The sequence below is a fragment of the Mus pahari genome, chromosome 2, assembly GCF_900095145.1.
Source record: "Mus pahari chromosome 2, PAHARI_EIJ_v1.1, whole genome shotgun sequence".
Taxonomy (NCBI): domain Eukaryota; kingdom Metazoa; phylum Chordata; class Mammalia; order Rodentia; family Muridae; genus Mus; species Mus pahari.
The window spans coordinates 162,579,851-162,591,927 of record NC_034591.1 but is presented as its reverse complement, the minus strand read 5'-3'; the positions used below and the strand labels follow the sequence as shown (position 1 = coordinate 162,591,927).

General features: G+C 42.1%; 1 protein-coding gene and 1 non-coding gene across 2 annotated transcripts in view; both read left to right on the top strand.

The window, feature by feature from the left end:
- Positions 1–6,657: 6,657 nt before the first annotated feature.
- On the top strand, positions 6,658–6,814 carry LOC115063564. Its single transcript, XR_003843406.1, has one exon. It is a non-coding gene; the product is annotated as a U1 spliceosomal RNA (small nuclear RNA).
- A 3,546-nt stretch (positions 6,815–10,360) lies between these two features.
- Positions 10,361–12,077, top strand: part of Ergic2 (ERGIC and golgi 2) — a 32,561-nt gene continuing 30,844 nt past the window's right edge. Inside the window, exon 1 of the mRNA XM_021190105.1 lies at positions 10,361–10,765. The gene's annotated coding sequence lies outside the window, so the exon portion shown is untranslated. The remainder of the gene's footprint in view (positions 10,766–12,077) is intronic.

Here is a 12,077-nt window from a genome sequence, read left to right as displayed (position 1 = left end):
AGTGGGGAAACCCTGGTTGATGTGGAAACCTGGAAACATCTGCAGATGCCTTTGTGAGCCTGGGTGCATACTGCATACCTGACTCAGAAGTACACACAGGCCATTAAAGAGCTTTGAAGCTGAGATTGCTTTTGAGGATAAATTCTAAGAGATGAAGTCACTGACTCATAAGACATAACATTTATCTAAGAAATCTTTCTAAGTGGAGCAACCATTTAGATGTAGGCATCACTAACTCGTCCAAACTGTGGCATGCTTTGCTCTTAAGTCAGATCACTTACCTGTCTCCTAGAAAACTGTCAGTCAAGCTTTCTCCTTGCATCTTGAAGTTATGAGAGTGAACGGGTCATGGATTCTTCCTCTGTGGTTTCAGAGAGCCACTGAGGCTGGCATCATGTGGTAGGGAAGTCCCTATATGAAGGGCCTAAGAGGGCAGGAGGCCCTAAGAGCCATTTAATAAGGCTATAAAAGTAAAGTCTGGGCTGCAGTAGAGAAGCTGAGATGTTAGAGTTGCCAGAGCCATGAGAGCTGCCAAGAAAAGTTGCATAAGAGAAGTGGAATCACCCCAAGAGAGGAAGGTGTGCTGTGGGCAGCAGAGCCATAGGACTCTGAAATTCAAGCCCGACATGAAGCCACAAAGACATGGAGTTTCCCTGATGGGTTTAGGTCTTGCTTTTGTTACCATTTCCTATGTCCTGTTCCTTCCTTTTGCAATGGCAATATATGTATATACTTTGTCTTATGTTAGAAGAATATTATTTACCTTTTTATTTTATAGGGAGTTACAATTGAGAGAATTGAGTCTCAGAAGAAACTTTAGAATTTGGATTTTTGAAGATGGACTAAATGTATTTTGCATTATGATATGTTCATGAGCCTATGTGGGTCAGGAAGTAGCATGTGGTGGTTTGGCTGGGAAATGTCCTTCAGAAGCATTTGAATGCTTGGTCCCCAAGTGGTAGCCCTGTTAGGAGAGGTTTGGCTGGTGCAACCCTGCTTTGGAAAGTATGTCACTGGGGCGAGTGGGCTTTGTGATAAATGCATTGTGCACTTCTGCTCTGTTCTTAGAGTTGAGGTGTGAGCTCTCAGTTTCCTCCTGCTGCTGTCATAGTGGTTATCATAGCAACAGAGAAGTAACTTGATACATGAAAAATCAATGAAAAACTGAAACTGTCCCACCCCTAATTTACAGGCTCTCTGTATATTAAACTCTTATACAGAAAGATGTTTTCTAGAAAATATGCCTCGTTATATTGCCTTTTGAAAACTCTTTGTTGTAGTATCACTGAAAATATCCTGTAATTTTCTAACCTAGCATTTCTGTGATATGAAATTGTCAGCTAGAGCCTTATGGAATTGTTGTGTCTCTTCAGATTATAGCTAGCAAACCTGCACAGCTGTAATGGAAGTATTACCTCGTCCATGCTTTGTGTAACATCCTGTAATATAAAATGCCATATTTCTCCCTGTGGAGATAGCATTTCATGCAAGAGTAGCATTAGTTTCTTACTAATTCAAGGAAATATTTGATCATTCTTCAACTAGTATTTTGATATCAATGACTAAAATATGCTAACTAATGCTTTTCTTCTTTCTCTTCCTTGAACATATTTCCCTTCCTCCTGACAGATATGTGGGAATATCTACTGTAGGCCAGGGACCCAATAAACTACCAAATGGACCCCAAACTCTGATCTTAACAAGGTTAAAATGTAACAAGGAATGAGGCAGTGTAAGGTTATGTGGGATGGGAACACCAAAGGGGGTGGAGTGAGCAGGGAGGAAGGCCCCGGGGATAAAGGCCCCATAGCTGTGTGTGTGAGCAGGGAAAGAAGACAGGGGTGTGAGGATGTGACACAAAGATATTTGTGTCAAAAATCAGCAAGCACCTTTCTGAACAGGTGACATTTACATGTTATAACATGATAATTATTATAAGAAATTCCAAGTCCTCCCTAAGCCTGCATGCTGCATAGGTCACATGGTCTAAGGTGTATTCTGACAAGGATCACCATGCTCATCAGCCATGTTCTAACTAACACATATGAACTTTATTTGAAAAACATGTTTTGACCTTCTGTTTTATGTAAACATAAAGAAAACTCTCACACAGAGATAATAAATTGCTCAGAGCCAATTGACCAGATAATAGTTAAACCTTGGAACTTCTGATTCATGAAATATACCTCTAGGAAAAACAGCTCCATGTAATTTCAGGGCCGGGGAGATACCTCAGTCTATAAAGTGCTGGCCTTCCTTGCAAGCATCAAGATCTGTTTCTGATCTGTAACACACACATGAAAGCCAGATGTGATAGCACACATGCTATTCCAATGCTGGGAAGCAGAGACAGGCAGATCTACTTGGCAAGCCCCAGGCCAGTGAGGAGCAGACAGCACAGACAAATGCTTCATCCCATGCTAAAACCTGTTTTAAAACACTGACAACTGAAACGGTATAGGAAGAGGCATGTGAGTGGCAACGGACGAGAAGGGGTTAGCCACAGAGAGTGTAGACTGCAGCATTTGTCATAGAGCATCAGAGGAGACACACACCACTAGGTTATGGAGGGTCAGAGGAGATGCACACCACTAGGTTATAGAGGGTCACAGGAGCTGCACACCACTAGGTGTAGTGGGTCAGAGGGGATGTACACCATTATTTATAGTGATCAGAGGAGATGCACACCACTGTGTATAGCAAATGTTTTTCATGTCATTAAAAATGAAAAAATGCGAGTTATTTTATATTAAGGAAATAAAAATTAGTAATTGCCTAAGTAAATATTTTCCTCATCAGAAAAAAGTTGAGCAAGTAAACTTGGGATTTTCAGTAGTTCTGAAAAATATTTATTTAAGGACTTATACATGATATTTGCAAATCAATGCTGGGAAAGCTTGAATCTATAAAGATTATATTCTCGAGAAGCTATCAATACCATATTGATTAGATTTAAAATTAAAACAGAGACTCAAGCCTTTTACCTTTTGGTTCCTTACCCAATAGCTGGCCAACTGTTGACTAGAAGGATTTTTGAAAGCAAATAACTCACTGAATTAGCCACTATCTCCTCCTCCTCCTCCTCTTAAAGATCTTTTTATTTAATGTATGAGTATCTGCATGTACACCTGCGTGCCAGAAGAGGGCCCAAGATCTCATTATAGATGGTTGTGAGCCACTATGTGGTTGCTGGGAATCGAACTCAGGACCCCTGGAAGAACAGTCAATGCTCTTAACCACTGAGCTATCTATCCTCTTTTGATAAATAAGGAAAGTGTATATTTCTATACCGGATACCACACAATCTAGATTGAGTATCTTGGGCTGGGGAAGTGGACTGCTCAGTAGGCAGAAGGCCCCCAGTTTCATACTCAGTACTCCTCTCCAAACAAGGTAGCAAATGCTTCAAGTGAATCTCCTACTTTGTTTCTTATGGCCTGTCCTTTACAAAGTTACAATGTTCCTGAAATGTGATCATTGCCTAAACTGAAGAGACTGAGTCTGATCAGCTGACTTAGCAATGACTTACAATGAGAAACAGATCTGAATACTCAATATTACAAAGCGTCCTTGACTATGACCTTAATTTACCTCTAACTGATTTCAGTATAAAACGAGAGATTCTTCTGTATTGGAGAATTCCTAAAATAAAAAAGGAATATGAGCTGAGACACAGCTCAGCTGGTGAGTGCTTCCCTAGGATACAGGATGTTCTGGGTCCCATCCCCAGCACCATATAAATTGGGTGTGGTGGTATATGCTTGTAACTGGGGACAGAGTAGCAGGAGGATCAGAAGTTAAAGGCCAGTTTTGGCTCCATAATGACTTCAAGACCTATAGAAATGGTTTCTAATAAACTTTATTAATATGACCCAGCCAGGCCCCAATAATCAAGTCACAGTCCTATGGATTTATTTAATCAGCTCTGTGAAATTACTGGTGGATTAGCCCTAATCTAACTTCCTATTTACTAGACTGACTACTTTCCCAACTGTGCTCCCCAAACTGTGCTTGCTGTTTGTATTTTCCTGGGTTATTTCTGCTCTACCAGACTGTCCTCAGTGTCCATTTCTCACAGACACATACTCCTGGTCCATCACATCTAATGGAGACCTCCTATTCCTTCTGTTTTCTTCCTCCTCCTCCTCCTCCTCCTCCTCCTCTCCTTCCTCCTCATGGTCCCTACCTGTGATTCCCCAGCTAGGTAACTGAAATCTGTCTACCTCTATTCCCTCCAGTCATTGGCTGTAGCCATCTTTATTTAGCCAATAGGTTTAAATTGGGAGCAAGGTTTGCACAACAAAAGCTGGTCCACATGGAAATTTGTCTTGGGGCAACCCGATCTTGGGGGTATAAAACTTAGTATTCAAATGCTTATCAGCACCAGACCAACCCCCAACAAAGACCTGCCTGGGCTACATGAGACTATATGAAAAACAACAATGTGTGTGTGTGTGTGTGTGTGTGTGTGTGTGTGTGTACATGCATGTGTTTAATTTCAAAAGAAATTCAAAATCCCTGCTTTTTCTTTTTCTTTTTTTTTTTTTTTTGACCTATCCAAATAGAAACAAAAACAAAATAAAAATGTTAGGCAGATACTTTAGAGGAAACCACATACACTTACAGAAGTTAAGGACACAGTGAGGTGCTGAGCCTCCAAATAGCAGCCAATGCTTCCTTAAGTGTGTGCCTGTGTGTTTCCTCTCAGATTAGACCCTCTACAGAAACAAGGAAACAGAGAGGATCATCAGGACCCTAAATTTTCCAATTTTAGGTAACCTGGAATAAACTGTTTATTATAATAAACTTTCCATCCAATGGTTTCATGAGCCCCCACATTTCTGAACAGGCAGCACATGCTCATGAACTGAACATGCTCATGATTAAGCTGCCCCTGTATACAAAGGAGAGCCTTTCCTGTGAGGATGCAGATGTTTCCCAGTAAAAAATAGTAAAAGGTTTATTTTATATTTAAAAGATGTGCTCCAGTAGAAAATCTCAGACAGATGTGATAAACACTTTCTGAAAAGTGGCAATCACAAAATTAATATACAATTTCTGTGCTTTATTTTACATATACAAGCATGCCGAAATGGAAATCAGGAAAACTATCCTCCTTATAACAGCATTAAAAAACAAAAACAAAAACAAAAACACCTCACCTTGGCCAGGTCTTAGTGGTGCATACCTTTAATCTCAGCACCTGAGAGGTAGAGGCAGGTGGATCTCTGAGTTCAAGGCTAGCCTGGTCTACAGAGCATGCTCTAGGACAGCCAAGACTACACAGAGAAACCCTGTCTCAAACAAAACAAAACAAACAAAAAACCCAACACCTTAGAATGTTTTTGGTTTTTTTGTTTGTTTGTTTTGTTTTTTCTGAGACAGGGTTTCTCTGTGTTGCCCTGGCTGTCCTGGAACTCAAATTGTAGACCAGGCTGGCCTTGAACTCAGAAATCTGCCTGCCTCTGCCTCCTGAGTGCGAGATTAAAGGTGTGCGCCACCGCCGCCCAGCAACACCTTAGAATTAATAAACTTTTTTTTTCTGTCTTAAACAAGTTTGTCATTGTTTATCGGAGATAATTTGTGAACTATTTTGCCTGACAGGTTTGGTGCATTATCTTTCATAATACTACAGATGGGAACCTTACAGTTCAGCTACAGACAGCTGACTTCAGTGTGCTGCATTATGTCAGAGGTATAATTACTGCATTACTTGTTCCCTAAGATTCTGCATTGCTTGTTGCTTTATGTGTATGACCCACAGCAGCCTGTGAGGTTTTGATTGTTGCTGTTGTTTGTTTTTTTAAACAAGAAAACAGCCTGAGATGCTGGTTTTGTTTGTCTGGCATTTTAGTCTTTAATGTGTTTACTCCTATTCTTGGCATATGATACAACAGTTCAAAATTACTTTCTTCTTTGGTTTTAGTAATCTTGTTAACTTGATTACTAAATCCAACACCTTGGAATACACAAACAAGGACATTTTTAACAAGATTACTTAGTAATATTAAGCAGATTACTAGGAGTTAAAATCCTACATAATACCTTTAAAAAAAAAGAGAGATTATCCCAAAATATAGATTTAAAGGACTTACAAGTAAAGAATCAGTAAATATAAAGACAGCCATGAAGAAGGTTGTATGTGTGAGACTTTGGATGAGGCAGGACCATGTACAAGGGAGTCTTGTCCTGAAGTAGAATGACAGCAAGACAGGGCAATGAAATGTGTTATCAAGATGAAGGTATTTCCGAAAGCTTTCCTCATGCCCCATCATGCTTCTGATATCCAGAGCTTCTGACTGAGTGTGGATCTAGAAACGAACCTTCCTTGACAAGGAGATGTCTTTGAAGGGTTTCAACAACAGCTGTGTGGCTGCTCTAGAAAATGAAAGGAAGCAAGGTCCTCTAGGACAAGGAGAGAGACTTCTCCAGGTTGAGGGCATTTCTTACTTAAGGCTCCACTTTCTAAATGGTTCCACTGTTTCCTGTGTGCCTGCTTGTGCTCTCTCTCTCTCTCTCTCTCTCTCTCTCTCTCTCTCTCTCTCTCCTTCCCTCCCTCCCACACATTCATATATACCCACACCCACAGAGGGAGAGGGAGGGAGGGAGGGAGAGAGAGAGAGAGAGAGAGAGAGAGAGAGAGAGAGAGAGAGAGAGAGAGAGAGAGAGAGATGCTGTGATCAGGAGGTGTTTTCCCAGCAAGAAGCTTAGCCATTGCACTTGGATATGTTGGCCCCTAAGATTTTCCCAAATGTGGTAAACTCAACTGTATAGTCTGTGATAGTGGAGGGAACTGCATTCGAGTTCTCTCCTGTAATAACTAAAAATAAACCTTAAAAAAAATACATTCCCAGAGGTTAACATTCCTTACATGGCCACTTCACCATCTGATAGTTAATGGCTTCCTGGCTGTCAAATTACCTACTTACTTTCCTCTCTCAGCTTATACAGGCATCATGAGACACTTATTAAGTGTTTTACTCAAGCTGGAATTCATTAACTTTATTCTGTTCTCCTAGCCACCTCATAATTAGATCTTCTAAAATGAAATTAGGTTAGTGTGGCATGTTAAGGATCTTGTGCTGGCTCCTCATGGCCAACAAGTCCTTCTAGTATTGAAATACCATCTGCCTAACACTCTGCTTTCACATTGTGCTTTTATTCAACAAATATCTATGATCTGCTATAAACATCAATTGGTTTAATCACCATAGAGTAACATATTACATTATAATCTCAAAAAATTATGTAAAAGAAAACTGAGGCACAGCATGAGGTGAAGGAACATGTCCAAGGTCACAGGTTTTAACATTGGTAGAGACCACACTGTGGTGGCCCACACTTGGCTCCACAGAGTGGCTATGAGCCAACCCATAGACATCCTTGCACTGTAAGGGGGCAGTGGGGAGCTTGTCCTCTGAGATCAGCAGCTCATCCTACAGCACATGGATGAAAGTCATTGAGCAAAGACATGAAGTTCTGAAACCACTGGGAAACCATGAAGGAACCCTCAAGATGTTGACAGCTATTGTTTTCTGGTTGACTCCTTCAAAACACACAAGACAGGAAAAACTGACAAATGGAATTATACAAAACTAATTTTAAAAAGTTATGTACAACAAAGAAAATCATCATCAGAGCAAAAAGACAACACAATGAAAGAGAATCTACCCATGGTGGCTGTGCCCAGAAGAGGGCAGAATACAGCAGACTCTAACCACAGGCTACTGACTGGAAGAGGCATCTAACCCCAATCTTCAAGCATTTCTTGGAGGCAGGTCATTTCTAGATCTTCTCAAATTTCCTTTTAAACAATACTCCAAGAAATGTATTGAAACAAATCTGGGCTTTGATTTCTGTCTAAAAACAGCAACAGTGATAATAGACAAAGCTGAACCTGGGCGCCATCTAGTGCTAAAACAAGGAAGTGACAACAAGCTCAGAGAAAACCATCCTCCCTCAGGACAAACAGGCTCAGTGTCTGCCCCTGGGAGCCCTGTGTCACACTAGCTTGTACCAAGGGCATTTAGGAAACCCTGAGCTTGTCAAGTACTCAAAGTACTAGACAAGAAACTGTCCAGGCAGTAACCTGCATGGGCAAAGTCGCAGTGAGCAGCTGAAATCATTGTTTAAAGGAAATTTGATGAGCTTAAGGAAAATACAGAAAGGTTTCAATATCTTATCAGAGAATCTCGAAAAGCTGAAAGGAACTAAACAATTCCCAAGATGAAAAATAAAATTGGGAACTACTGAAATATCATGGACCTACGTACTCATATAAATAAGACAACTCAGATTTTCAAGCTCCAAGTAGGTACATGGAAAAATTGCAGAAGCCCATAAATGACAATGTTGAAAACATATACAGAGCAAAGACACACCTGTGGGGTCACATTTATGTTCCTTCATCACAGGTCCTTCCACATGTTTGCTATAGCAAGGCATCCTTTTACCTGTGTCTGCTTCAGGAAAAAATTCTTTCATGTGTCTGCTTTAGCAAGACATCCTTTCACCTGTGTGCCCCAGCAAAACATCATTTGACATAACTGACTTTCCAAAGAAACTTAAAGTTTCCACTTCACATACCTGTAATCCCTTGGGAGGCTGAGGCAGATCTGCCCAAATTCATGGCCAGCCCGGGATATAGGTAAAGTCTGTCTGGGCAAATAAAAACTAGTTAATAAAAAATATGAGTAGAAAATTAGTAGTCACCTCTAACTAAAGCTTGTGATAAAGAGGCTCTATGTACAATTGAGAAGCTGGGCAACAGTTTCAGGACAAACTCAACACTGAGATTGGCAGCTAGAGAGAAGAAACAAACACAGAAGGCTGATCCAATCAAATCTGAGGCTGGTGGTGATGGTCATATATAAAGAAGAGATTTGGGTTAGGAATAAGATACAAAAGCCACTTGAGGTACATGAGAATCTTAGAGAGTAATATCAGTTTCTCTTACTTTTGTTATTAACTAGCTAAAGCTTGTCCCTAATCCATGGAGAATTAAAAAGATGTCATAAAAATATACTTTGAGCATTTTAACCCTACTCCTAAACCTCTCTTCAATAAATGAAACATAATGAGTTGGAGTTTCTAAAAAGCAGACTGTTTCCCATATATTACACCACCAATAATATGGAAATTAACCTATAAAGTCAGGCAGGTCCTCCTGGCAGCGTAGCTCAGTGGTACAACTTCACTTGTATCAGGCCCCAAATCTGATCCCAAGCACCAGACAAAACAACAAAGCAAAGAAAGAGACCCATGGAAGAAAACCAGAGAAGCTAAATAATTGATTCGTTGGTTAAGAAGTTTCACTCTTTGGGAAAAATTAACTTTTATGCTTGTTAGCTTTGAAAATTGTTTTTCTAAAAACAGCAGGGTCAAATTATTTAGTTTTGCTATGTTGTGAAACCCAGCTCTCAGGGGGATCATTATTACCCTAAAGGAAACGTACTCTGGAGACAAAGGATCAGGTGTAACTAAATGAACAACAGCCTCTAACCAAACAAGAGCCTATACACTGTAGACCTGGGTATGGAGACAGGGAAGAGCTGCTGATAGATTATAGCTGAGATAAGTTTGCATTTTAGACATGTATCAACACATTATGTCCATTTCACAGATGAGGGGATAGAGATACAAAGAAATGCAATATGGTATTAACAAGTTAGATTGGATATTTAACTTAGGTAATCTTGGCTTGAGGCAGTGTTTAAGCCTATTATCCATGAACCTCAAGTAGAAATTTATGATTAATTGGAGTAGTCTTGAAAGTCTGGAGATTAAATTGCCACCAGAGTGCATGCATTTGTCCTTGGTTTTAAGGATGAGATTCCCTTTTCAGTAAAGGAGTATACACACAGTGAAACACTGTGGTTTGAATGGTTGATGTACAGTTTAGTACTTACTGTAGTCAAGATTTCCCACCCTGTTTCTCTTTGACAGCTGTTAACTACTCTTTACCTCCCTCTTAGAACTTAAACCCTTACCTACTAACCAAGTAAATAGTGGTATTTCTTTGCAATAGTATTGTGAAGATTAAATATTGAAAACAGTGCTTTATGTGTAAACATTCGTCATAAATACGCTTTTCTTATACTGTTTTTAAATGACAACGCGTGACTGTAAAATTTGGTAGTAAATCGGTGGAACGGGAGCTGGAATGGGTTCCCTCTCCAGCATTCCGGAGCCGACTTCTTTTCCAAAGCCCTTCTGTTCCGTCCCGTGCTGTGAAGGGCCACGAGCGTACACTGGTCGGGCTTTCTTGCGTAGCTAACATTTAGGGAACCCTTAAGCACAGTGACCGAATAATCGAACCCGTTCTCCGCGCCGGACAAGGGAGGTTTAAGTGTTCTTGACTGGAATAAATGAAGACGCAAAGCCGGAGGCCGCTCAACCACCTGCGCCGCAGTGTGGCGGGCGCCTTAAGGTGGCTGGTGATCACTTCCGGTCTGTAGCGCCGCGCGTCTTTCTTGTCTGTCTGTCTCGGGGTCAGGCGGAAGGTAACTTCCCCTTCCTGGAAAGGGACCGGCCTCGTGTTTCCACTTCGTTTCCACGTAGCCACGCCCCTTTCAGGTTGACCGCGCCGCTTGATTAGATCACTCACCGTCAACGCGGAAAGTATCGCGAGGTCTCCACTTGCGCTCCCTTCGGACATGGTCAGCCGTGAGAGTTGCTCCTGTTCTCGCGAGATCTTCGTGTGCGCCGGGCTCGGGCGACCCGGGCTTCTGTGAAACATGGCGGTCGGCTGGGACCGTACCACTGGGTAAGACGCTAAAACCGCACCGGGGCCGTTTCCTTCGGCGGTTCCGGGCGGACGGGGACGTGGGCGCGGTCGAGGGGCTCCCAGGCCTGGCGCTGGCCCGTGCTCGTCGCGTCTCTGATGAGCAGCTGGCCGCGGAGCCGCTCCGCTGCCCGGGGGCGTTCCTGCTGAGTGCTGCCGGCGTCCGCGCCCGCGGCCGGGGAGCTTCGGTGCTCGGCTCCGCACGGGCCGGCCGCGCCCTCCGTTGTCCCGTCCAGGCTGTCGTGGACAGCAGCGACCCTGCCAGCACCGTGCTCACTCTCGCCGTAAATTAAAAGCCAGGCCTAGAGAGGGGCCGGAGCGGGCGCAGACGCCGAGGCAGGTGGTGTGTGTGTCCCGTTTGTCAGCTGTTGACCCATTCAGGGGACGACGGCTCAGCTCCCGATACGGGACAGCTGTGGGTATCGTAGACGAGAGCTCAGAGATCCACGGGCAAACGTGACATTAACTTTAGGCGTGCAATTCGGTGCCCTAGACTGTAGGCAAGCTAACAGCTGTTTCGGTGTTTCGAGATAGGCTTTCGTTCGGAAGCAATTAAAGACAGTTAAAATAGGCAGTCTTCATTGGTTTGAAGTTGTAATTCCTAATTTCACTTCTCCAACCTCCAGTTGATGTACATACCTAAAGAAACGAGGGCGCTGGCTTGCGGAAGGTCTATTTGCCTACCTTTCTTATTAACCTTAAGTTACTATTCCAGCTTGTAGAGGAAGATCCCGAGAAATAGAAACTCCGTGCTTTTGTAGTGAGGGTCCTGGGGAGCAGCTTTCTTTCTGATAGTAAACTATCTGCGTGGCTGAGTATTACATATTATTTCACTTCATGAGGTACACATTACACAAACACAGCAAGTTACAGGATCTCTGAAAGGAAGTCACTGTAGTCTATCTAGAACAAGAACAACAAAGATTTACAAAACAGCATTTATTTTCACCAGGGTTTGTCATTTAAATAATTCAGTTTTAAACAGAAGTTGGTTTTAGACTGTGTGTGCTACAAATTCTTTTTAATAGTTTTCCTAAATTTTAATTTGGTGTTTTAATGACAGAGCTTATCTTTTGACTTTTGTGCCCTAGTTTCCTCGCCAATGAGAATCATTTTATTATTATTATTACTTTCTTTATTTACATTTCGAATGCTATCCCAAAAGTTCCCTATTACACCCCCCTCCCTTACCCACCCACTCCCACTACTTGGCCCAGGCCTTCCCTTGTGCTGGGTCATATAAAGTTTGTAAGACCAATGGGCCTCTCTTCCCAGTGATGGGCGATTAGGCCAT